Source organism: Phocoena phocoena, chromosome 6 (assembly GCF_963924675.1).
Source record: "Phocoena phocoena chromosome 6, mPhoPho1.1, whole genome shotgun sequence".
Lineage (NCBI taxonomy): Eukaryota > Metazoa > Chordata > Mammalia > Artiodactyla > Phocoenidae > Phocoena > Phocoena phocoena.
The window spans coordinates 9239733-9250872 of record NC_089224.1 but is presented as its reverse complement, the minus strand read 5'-3'; positions in this window follow the sequence as shown (position 1 = coordinate 9250872).

The window sequence follows — 11140 nt, the reverse complement described above, 5'->3', positions numbered from 1 at the left end:
TTTGGGTGTATACACGGCAGTATTTCAGCACAGCTCTTCCAGATACCCCAGGCTTGTTTCAGGTTGGCTTCTTACGTTGACACTCAGTGGTAGGCATCCTTCTATATACTCTGGCTGCCTCACATACAGCATCTGAGACAAATGTTTGTTCTTATCTTCAGAGATTTAAAGTAAATCAGAATTCAGTGCTTGAATCCTTCATCCAGACTTTATTTCAATCCTCTGAGTTTGTTGCCACCACGTTTAAGAACATGTCAGGTAACTGGTTGCAGTGGCTGAATTAGTGTATTTTGCCTAAATCACTAATGAGAGCTCTACAACTAGGAGCATGTGAACAAATGATCAACATTCGCTCCCTGTCTATTGCTGACAAAATGTTTAAAATGAAATGAAAAGAGTTGGCTGAGTACACTGAGCTTATGACAATAAATTAGGAGATATTTATTTTAGGAGATGTCACTTTCCAGAAACTGGCAGTCATTTTTTTTTTTTTTTTTCTGTTCCTCCGCTGTCAGAATATTGTACTTCAAGTCCGTTGTTCTGAACATTTCTCTTTTCCCTCAGTTCATCCCCGGGTGAATGCGGGGATACAGGGAACATAAATTAGCTCTGACCCATCGTGCCCACGGATCTTCTCTGCCCCGCCTGGAGCTGTCACTTCTTCCACACAGTCCCTGCCACCCCGACATTCCCCCGTACCCAGACTCTTGACCCCGGGCAGATTCGGTCCTGGCCACCATCTTCTCCTGTCTTGGCTTCAGTTCAGCATCTCTTTTTAGGACCTTGGCGATGGTCTTCTTACTATCATCCTGGGCTCTGGTACCTCACCGTCTTCTTGCTCCAACTTGTACCCTGCACGCGGCTGTCTCAGTTCTCTTTCCAGCACCTCAACACCCTGGGATGGCCCCTTCCAATGACCCTAAACAGAGCAAAGTCCCAATCCTCGGCATGACACGTAGACCCTCGGTGATCTGGCGTGATCCACATAAGTTTCTGGCCTCACTTCTCGCTACTCCACAACGCCTTGGCTGTGCTGTGAGTCAGCCTTAATTATTTTCACATCTGGGGCCACAATGACCTTCTTCTTTGCCTTCCTGCCTTTGCAGTTCTTTTCTCTTTGCCTTAGATACATCCTTTATCCACCTGGGAAACTACGTAGCCTTCAGCAGTTATTTTCTGCTCTGTGGTTCCAAAGCACCTTGAAAATGCTTCAGTAGGGCACTCACCACATTGTGTTAATTACCTGTTGACATGTCTCCCCGACTGGACTATAAATATGCGGTGGATACAAGCCATATCTTGCCATCTTTGCATTGCTAATATTTAGCACAGTCTTTGAACGTGTTCAGGATTCAATAGATGTTTGCTGAATAAATGATTGAACAAAAACGCTCTACATTTCCTAAATGTTTTGAGCACTTTATAATTTCAGCTTATACAACCTTTCGGAGGAATTCTGTACAAGGGTTCACTACCCATGATTTTGGTTAGCATTTTCTGTTATCTATCTCAATCTTAGCTTTTTAGATCTTCAAGTTGTGCTCTGGACATCTGGTTTAGGGAATCGAATCAGAAAGTCTAAGTTTGGTAGCCGTGAACCTTGGAAACATCCTGTACTCTCTCTCTTGAACTGGTTAAACCTGGAGTAGTGGTGAAGGTCTATCAACTATTCATTCATTCCTTCACTTAAGAAATATTTACTGAAAAGCAACTAGATATATATATGACCTTAGTAGCAAATTTGGGCTTCAAACCCAGGTCTACTCATTCCTAGTTCAATGCTAGTCCTTCCACATAGACTATCCATCAAATCTAGCCCAGCCTCTTCTTCAAGGAGCCGACAGACCTGGTCATTACAACAGTAACAGCTAACACTTTCTCTGGACTAGACACTGTTCTACGTTCTTTATATTATACATATTAGCTCCTTTAATTCTCACTCGTGAGTCGGGTTCTATATATTATTATCTTCATTTCACAGAAGAAGTAACAGGCACAGAGAGGTAAAGTAACTTGCTCACAGCCACACAGCTAGTAAGTGCTAGAACCAGGAATTGAAGCCAGGCATTCTAGAATCACTGAAAATTGGCCTTCAGTACACAGTTCTGGCCACCGTAGCACTTGGGATTCTTGTTTCAGGGTTGCTTCTCAGGACACAGCCCTTTGTACTGAAAGATGCAACCTCTCTATTCTAACATACACTTTATATATCTTCCTTACACTAGACTCCATGAGAACTCATTGTTACTTTTCTGCCTTACGAGCATAAAATCCTAGGAGCCTTTGCCATCAAGGATTTCCATTGGCTGTGCATTGTTCATGCTGCATCAGCCTGAAACCCACCCCCAACTGTTTTCAGGCCCTGGAATGCATCTCTCTTCCACTTCCCTTATGCAAATGCTCATTTATCATAGCTCCACCACCATTCTGCTGGATCACTAGGCCTCTTTGTTAATATATTTAGCTATTTTCAATAAAACTCAGTAGTTTCAAATAAAGTTGGGTTTGTGGTTTGAGTTTTAAGATGTAATACTCCTGTTGCTTTGTTGGAACTGTAAAATAATTTGGAGGAAAGATGGCTTATAAATACGTTGCTGCATACTCACGCACACAATACGCTCACGCAGCAAACTGAGGATATTCAGACTATGGCCTTATAATTTTATCAGAATGAAAGAAGACGCTGAGAAATAATATACACAGCCTATTCTAGAGTTCCTCCCAGTGCAGAATACTGTAAACAAAGTGAAAAAAAATCCATAGAATCCCACTGCTATCCACAGATCAGAGGGCCAGAGCCTGTGGCCCCGGCAGGAGAAGGGAAGGACAGGGAGTTGCTTCTTTGGAGCTACTTGACCTCTCCTGGAACAGTCTGGAGATGACAACCAACCATGTGATACTTCCTTCACCCACCTTTGACATGGCTTTTTTTTTTTTTTGGCCTCGCCGTGTGGCATGTGGGTTCTTAGTTCCCCGACCAGGGATCGAACCCAAGCCTCCTGCAGTGGAAGCGTGGAGTCTTAACCACTGGACCACCAGGGAAGTCCCTGGCATGTCTTCTTAATGGTCAGCGGCAAGTAAACTTCACAGCAGATACTAGAGCTATCTTTGCTGAGAAAAAATACATTCCAACTCAGGAAGTAAGAAAGGCGTTGAGTTCCAAGATTACCACAAAGAGGAAAGAACTTCCTGAAATCCAGGGATACCCCTACACATGAAAAGATTTTATTCGAGCTGTTGGAACTTCACCCCCTGCCCTGGCCCCCTTCAGAGGGAAAGCATCCAATAAAATATCTCCAGATCTAGACTAGTCGTGATCCCAAGTCCCTCACCACTCTCCTCAGGCAGACTGAACAGATATTATAAATTATCAATATCCAGCCCTCTGGGTAAAGAGAAAACATTATGAAAAGGCTTATATAAAAAGGGAAAGGCAGCAATGAGTTTCTATCTATACAGTATAAGGTGGAAGGCAGGTCTGCTGCAACTGGCCGCAAGTTAAAAGCAAACCAGCAAAAATATATAAACACCATGTAAAAGGGCTTCCCTGGTGGTGCAGTGGTTAAGAATCTGCCTGCCAATGCAGGGGACACGGGTTCCAGCCCTGGTCTGGGAGGATCCCACATGCCGCCAAGCAGCTGGGTCCGTGCGCCACAACTACTGAGCCTGCGCTCTGGAGTCCGCGAGCCACAACTACTGAAGCCCGCGTGCCTGGAGCCCATGCTCCACAACAAGAGAAGCCACCGCAGTGAGAGGCCCACGCACCGCAGGGAAGAGTGGCCCCCGCTCGCTGTAGCTGGAGAAATCCTGTGCACAGCAACAAAGACCCAACGCATCCATAAATAAATAAATAAATTTTTTAAAACCATGCAAAAATATTACAAAAAGAGAGAAACAGAATGTACAAAATACACATGAATAATATATTTGTTTAGCTATTACCAGGAAGGAAGAAACAGGTTAGAGGTATATCATGCAAGGACATTAAAGAAAACGTGGAACACTATGAAATAAGAGAAAAGGACGAAGTAAAAAGGAACTAGCAGAGACAAAGAAAAAATAAAGACACATAATAGCACTGAAAAATTAAAACCAGTTAGATGGACTAGGAAATTTGGACCAACTTTCTTGCTGAGGATAAATAAAAGTGTTAAAATATCCCTTGCTTGAAAGCACTAGACAGCAAAGTTAGTGAAGAGTTATGGGCCAGTATTTAGGAAGAGAAACAAATTTGTGGGCACAATTTGTGGAGAGTCATCTGACAAGCTGGGCGGTACTTCTGACAGCCTTGCAGAGTGAGGAGGGGAGCCCCAGGACTCATCAATGGCGAGGGACCTCATGAATTCGTGGCTTTAGTTAGGAGCTTAATGGTCTGCACCCTAGAAATAAGGGTGCATCAGAAGTAAACCAGGCTGCAAGTAAGTGTATATGTGGAATAATAACCACAAATTTCATCCCTCAAGAGCTGCTATAACATACTAGGCAATGATACATGGTGCAGAAGCTTCACATACATGACACATGACAATTTGAGTATCATGGATGTGAGGGACAGAGGTGAAGAGGAGAACGTTTTTGGAGTGTATTTTTAACTGTTAATTACATGGAAAATAAGTAACAGAGGTAATCTTTGTCAACTTCCCCAACACACACACACACACACACACTTGCACACAAAACTGGAGAGAGAAAGGGAAAAGAAATGTGGAGGAGATGCCACAAATAGTGTGATGTTGGATTCAAACTTCAATGTATCAGTAATAAATTAAATTGAATCGAATTAAATTAAACATTTAAAAAACAAAACTATATTCTTTGCCTTTTGTTATTGTTTTTGGCTTGAAATCTATTTTTTTCTGATATGAGTACCCTCACTTTCCTTTTGTTTCCACTTGCATGAAATATCCTTTTCTGTCTCTTCGCTTTCAGCCTTTGAGCCGAAATGAGTCTCCTATAGGCGGCACATAGTTGGATCTCGGTTTTTTTTCATTCATCCCACTACTCTGTGATTTTTGATTGGTGAATTCAATCCATTTATATTTGGAGTGTTTATTGATATGTAAGGACTGACTCCTGTCATTGTTTGCCTTCTGGTTATTTTGTGTCTTCATTCTTTTTCCCTCGTTTCTATCTACCTTTGTAAAGTGGTAGTTTTCCATGGTGATTTGCTCAGTCTCCCCTTTTTTTATGCTTTGGGATTCTACTTTTGGGACTTCTGCTTTGTGGTTACCGTGTGGCTTACATAAAACATCTCTCAGATAAAACAGTCCTTCTTATGCTGAGAGCTCCTAATCTTCATTTGCCTATAAAGTTTCCACTCTTTTACTCCTTGACTTTTATATTTTTGATGTCACAATTTACCTTTTTTTGTCCTGTGAATCCGTTGAGAAATGTTAGTACCTATAGTTATGTTTAATGCTCTTCTCCTTTAGCCTGTATACTATAAGTGGTTAACAACCATTCTAATATAGAGTTAGAGTTTTCTAATTCAGACTGTTTTTCACCTTAGCTAGAGTATTGTGTACTTCCGTTTACTTTTATGTCACTAGGTAGCATCTTTTTATTTCAGTACGAAGAACTTTTAGCCTTTCTTGCAAGGTGGGTCTAATGGTGGTGAACTCCCTTAGCTTTTGTTTTTCTGGGAAAACCTTTATTTCGCCTTCATATCTAAAGGATAACTGTGGCAGATAAAGTATTCTTTGCTAGCATATTTTATCTTACGACACTTTGACTATGTCACTTCACTCTCTCCTGGCCTGTAGAGTTTCTTCTGAGAAATCCACTGATAACCTAATGGGGGTTCTTTACAGTTACTTTCTTTAAAGAAAAAAAAAAAGGTTAATCTTGAACTCTACCTTATGTTGTATACAAAATTTGAAACCAAACGAATTGTAAATCTAAATGTAAAAGATGAAAATAAAACTTTTTGGAAATAACATACGATAATATCAACTTGGGACGGGGAAATGTAAATTTAAGCAAAATCATAAACATTTAGGAATAATAACAGCTAACAAATTTTTGGTATTTACAGTGTCTGGCACTGTTCTCTGAGCTTTGTGCATATTTAACCCTCACAGTAACCCTAATATGGCCATTTTACAGATGGGGAAACTGAAATGCAGAGATATTTAGAAACTCCTTCTAAGGTCCCATAGCAAGTACTTGGAGGAAAAGTAATTAGCAAGCAGACAGTCTAATTTCAGAGCTTACACTCTGCTACAGGTCTGACTGTGTTTATAATTTTGGAATGAAGAGGTCCTTCTAAGACATCAAATAAAAGCCAAGAAACATAAGTAAAAATATTACTGAACTTCTAACATAAATTTAAGATTTGTTTAGTCCAAAACAGAATTGGAAGAGTATTAAAGAATTAGGAGAAAAGATTTTGTAGCACACGTAAGAGACAAAGGGCTAATACCGTTAAAATCAAAAAGGTTCTGCCAATCGACTTACGATACCCACTCAAATAGAAATGATGGGAAAACTATACGAACAGGTCATTCTCAAAAGGATAACTAGAAAATGTTACTTATTTATAAGGCTGGGAGTTAGGGTAAAGGGTAGCCTTGTGGGCAGATACATTTCAGAAATACCGGATTAAATAAAATTAAACCACTTTCTCACTGTGAGATTTCTCGGAACCTTTAACATGTGGATATCCACCATGACTCCAAGGAAAAGTACTGAAAGGAGCATTTCCAAATTTTGTCTAATCTCAGAGCTTTTTTGCTATGCAGTTTCTAACAGAGCGCGCTTTGGAAACTGCTGTGTGAACTCGTTTGCTCCCCACAATAGCCCTTTAAACTTTTCCCAGTTCATGAGATTACATAATCTAATAAGGTGCTCTAAATTAATAAGGCCCTTATTCTACCACAACTCTGCTGCTTCTCGCAGAGTACTGAGCCCAGAAGGATCCTTAATGTGTTTACAAGGAGGGCAGTGGAGACTGGAGAAGCAAAAGCACTTGCTATTTCTTGCTCCAAGTCCCCTGTTCTTACAGAGCTCTGGGTCCAGACACTGGGGGATCATCTTAACTGGCATGTTCACTGAGCCCAAGACATCTTCTTCGTTTAATCAACTCTACTCTCCTCATTTCCTGAGCCATTTGCTCTGACTTAGCACCCCCTTGGGCCTCTAAATCAACTCTATAGAAGCCAGGTAAGAGGCTGCAGGCTTCTCCCCATCCTCCACTCTGGCTGAGACTGGCACAGACCTGGAGCTTCCTGGGCACGTCCCCTGAGTGCCGTGAGCAGTGGAATTAGAAGCGGCAGCATTTTCTTTTCATTCCAGTCCAGAATTTCCCAGCCTGGGCCTCTGGCCAAAGCTGACAAAATGCCAGCTGCAGCTGCTTCCGTGGGGGCATCGCAAATGCATGGCAAAGCTGGTCCTGGGTGATAGCACAGTAAGCCCCGGGTTAGAGAGGAAGCAGGGGACACAGGGCAGCCTGGCTCAGCGGCGTCCGCACAGCCCGACCCTCCCCTGTCTGCACTGTCTCTGCAGTGGAGACTAAAGGGACACCATATCAGGCACCCTTGTCTGTACCCACCCCTCCCAGCATAACTTCTTGGAGAGCCATGTGTTCTAGTGGCTGCTTGGGCGTTAAAGAGCTTTGGGTCTTTTGGTGAGTTTTCCTATTCTCTGGAACCAGATCTCAAAGCCTGCGATGACTGTTAGGTCACCTCCAGCCCCTCTCTCCTCCCCCAGACGTCAGGGGGTGGGGTTGAAAGTTCCAACCCTCTCATCACGGGTTGGTTCCCCTGGCAACCAGCCCCCATCCTTGGGGCTTTCCAAAAGTCACCTCGTGAACACAAACTCAGGTGGGGTCGAAAGGGGCTTGTTATGAACAACAAAAGGCACGCCTTTCACCTTTATCACTTCCGTGGTGAGCGCTGGGCGGCGGGGATGCGTGGGCACGCCGTTGTACCAGGCGTCTGCCTCCCTGAGTGACTTGCCCTGGTTTGTAAGATAGAGTCAGATTTCCACGGTCGCTGTTCCGCAAACGGCTGTAAATGGAGAAACGATGAAGTTCCGGGTGGGCCGTGAAGGTAATGAGCTTACGTCTTGTCTCACTCTGGCTTTTAAACTCCACTGAGTGGTGGTGATTTGTCCTGCCCAGATGGAAAAGCCCCAGGGACACCCTCGGATTATCCTTAGATAATAGACCTACAGTCACTTGAGTCCCAAACCAGGTTTCAATTAACATCCAAGCCCTCATCACCCTCCAGGGGGCGCTGAATCTGACTCTAAATCAAACCTCCTCCAGGCCTGGGTCGGGTTAGGGCCTGGGTCTTCTCTCACCTCTGGCTCTGCTCACCCCCCCACCCCTGCTCAAGCTGCTCTTTTGATCCTGCCAGGGTTCAAAGTCAGGGGAAGGTGTGTAACAGGGAAGAGAGAAATCGGACTACATGTTGGATGTTTCTTTTACTTTAACCTTTGCTTTCCACTGCTTTTGTTCACTAAAAGGATACTGTCTATACATAACGGCCAGCCTCAGGGAACCCTGCCCCTCTGCCTGAATGTTAAACCAAAGTGCCTTTGTTCAGGGAAACACCCGGACCCTGTCCACCTGTGGATGGCTGCAAGAAAGAAGAAGTTAACACATCCCCAGGCTTCCCTGGTGGCGCAGTGGTTAAGAATCCGCTTGCCAGCGAAGGAAACCATAAACAAGACGAAAAGACAACCCTCAGAATGGGAGAAAATATTTTCAAATGAAGCGACTGACAAAGGATTAATCTCCAGAATTTACAAGCAGCTCATGCAGCTCAATATCAAAAAAACAAAGAACCCAATCCAAAAATGGGCGGAAGACCTAAATAGACATTTCTCCAAAGAAGATATACAGATGGCCAACAAACACATGAAAGGATGCTCAACATCACTAATCATTAGAGAAATGCAAATCAAAACTACAATGAGGTATCACCTCACATCAGTCAGAATGGCCATCATCAGAAAATCTACAAACAATAAATGCTGGAGAGGGTGTGGAGAAAAGGGAACCCTCTTGCACTGCTGGTGGGTATGTAAATTGACACAGCCACTATGGAGAACAGTATGGAGGTTCCTCAAAAAACTAAAAATAGAGCTACCATATGACCCAGCAATCCCACTACTGGGCATATACCCTGAGAAAACCATATGTCAAAAAGAGTCATGTACCAAAATGTTCATTGCAGCTCTGTTTACAATAGCCAGGACATGGAAGCAACCTAAGTGTCCATCATCGGATGAATGGATAAAGAAGATGTGGCACATATATACAATGGAATATTACTCAGCCATTAAAGAAATGAAATTGAATTATTTGTAGTGAGGTGGATGGCCTAGAGTCTGTCATACAGAGTGAAGTAAGTCAGAAAAACAAATACCCTATGCTAACACATATATATGGAATCTAAAAAAAACAAAATGGTTATGAAGAACCTAGGGGCAGGGCAGGAATAAAGACGCAGACGTAGAGAATGGACCTGAGGACGCAGGGAGGGGGAAGCGTAAGCTGGGATGAAGTGAGTGGCATGGACTTATATATACTACCAAATGTAAAATAGATAGCTAGTGGGAAGCAGCCGCATAGCACAGGGAGATCAGCTCAGTGCTTTGTGACCACCTAGAGTGGTGGGATAGGGAGGGTGGGAGGGAGACAAAAGAGGGAAGAGATATGAGGCTATATGTATAGCTGATTCACTTTGTTATAAAGCAGAAACTAACACACGATTGTAAAGCAATTATACTCCAATAAAGATGTTTAAAAAAAGAATCCGCCTGCCAATGCAGGGGACACGGGTTCAAGCCCTGGTCCGGGAAGATCCCACATGCCACGGAGCAACTAAGCCCATGCACCACAACTACTGAACCTGCACTCTAGAGCCCGCGAGAGCCACAGCTGCTGAAGACCGTGCACCTAGAGCTCGTGCTCCGCAACAAGAGAAGCCACGGCAATGAGAGGCCCACGCACCGCAACGAAGAGTAGCGCCCACTCGTCATAACTAGAGAACGCCCGCGCACAGCCAAAGAATAAAATAAACAAATAAATAAATATTTTTTAATTAAAAAAATTAACACATCCCCTCCCCGAGGCTGGCCATTCCAGGGAATATTTGCAAAACTTATGGACTTTTTACCTTACTTCCTCATCTCCTCCCCCTCTCTGTGCTGTAAAAGAACTGGTATCCAAACCCTGATAAGACAGTTTTTCGGACACTAGTCTGCCATCTTCTCGGTCCGCCAACTTTCGGAATAAAGTCATCTTCCTTGCCTCGACACCTCGTCTCCAATTTATTGGCCATTCGTGCAGTGAGTAGAGCGAGCTTGGACTCCGTAACAGGTGCAGGGAAAGGGGAGCTAGCCCAGACATCAGCTTTCTGCCCTCGGGGCCTGGGAGGCATTTCCAGCGGACTCTTTGCGCGGTGTTTTCAGGGGCTCTGCCTGCTGGCCCCTGTCTCCTGCACTCCCCAGGCCTGTCGGCACACATCCCCAGCCTCTTTCTTCCTAGGCCTCTCTGCCCCCTGCAGGACGCCCCATGGGGGGGATCCTCAGGACCCCCCGCAGCACTCTGTCCCCTGTGCAGCCCAAATGCACAAACTCTGGGGGTTCAGGGCAGCCTCTCCACAGCAGCACCCTTCCCAGAACCTAAGCAGATGGCCGGCCATTCTCTTGCCTCCAGATTTCCTAGGTTGAGTCAGACTCCAGTCCCCAGCTTCCCAGGGATCCCAGGAAGCCCTCTACCTTTGGCCTGAGTGACATTTCTCCAGGTGCTCCAGAAGGATCTGTCCTGGTATAATCTGGAAGCAGCTGTTAAAGTGCTGAGACCTGGCTCCCTGCCTTCCCCCATCCACTGGATCAGAGTCTGAAGGGTGAAGTCTGGAAATCAACACTGGGGTCGCCAGCTAAAATACAGGATGCCAGGTACACTTGAATTTCAGGTAAACAATGAAATTTTTCTTAGTATAAGAATGTCTCAAATATTGCGTGGGGTACCTGTGTACTAAAAATATTTGTTCTTTTTTGTTTGTTTGTTTGTTTTGCGTTACGCGGGCCTCTCACTGTTGTGGCCTCTCCCATTGCGGAGCACAGGCTCCGGACGCGCAGGCTCAGCGGCCATGGCTCACGGGCCCAGCCGCTCCACGGCATGTGGGAT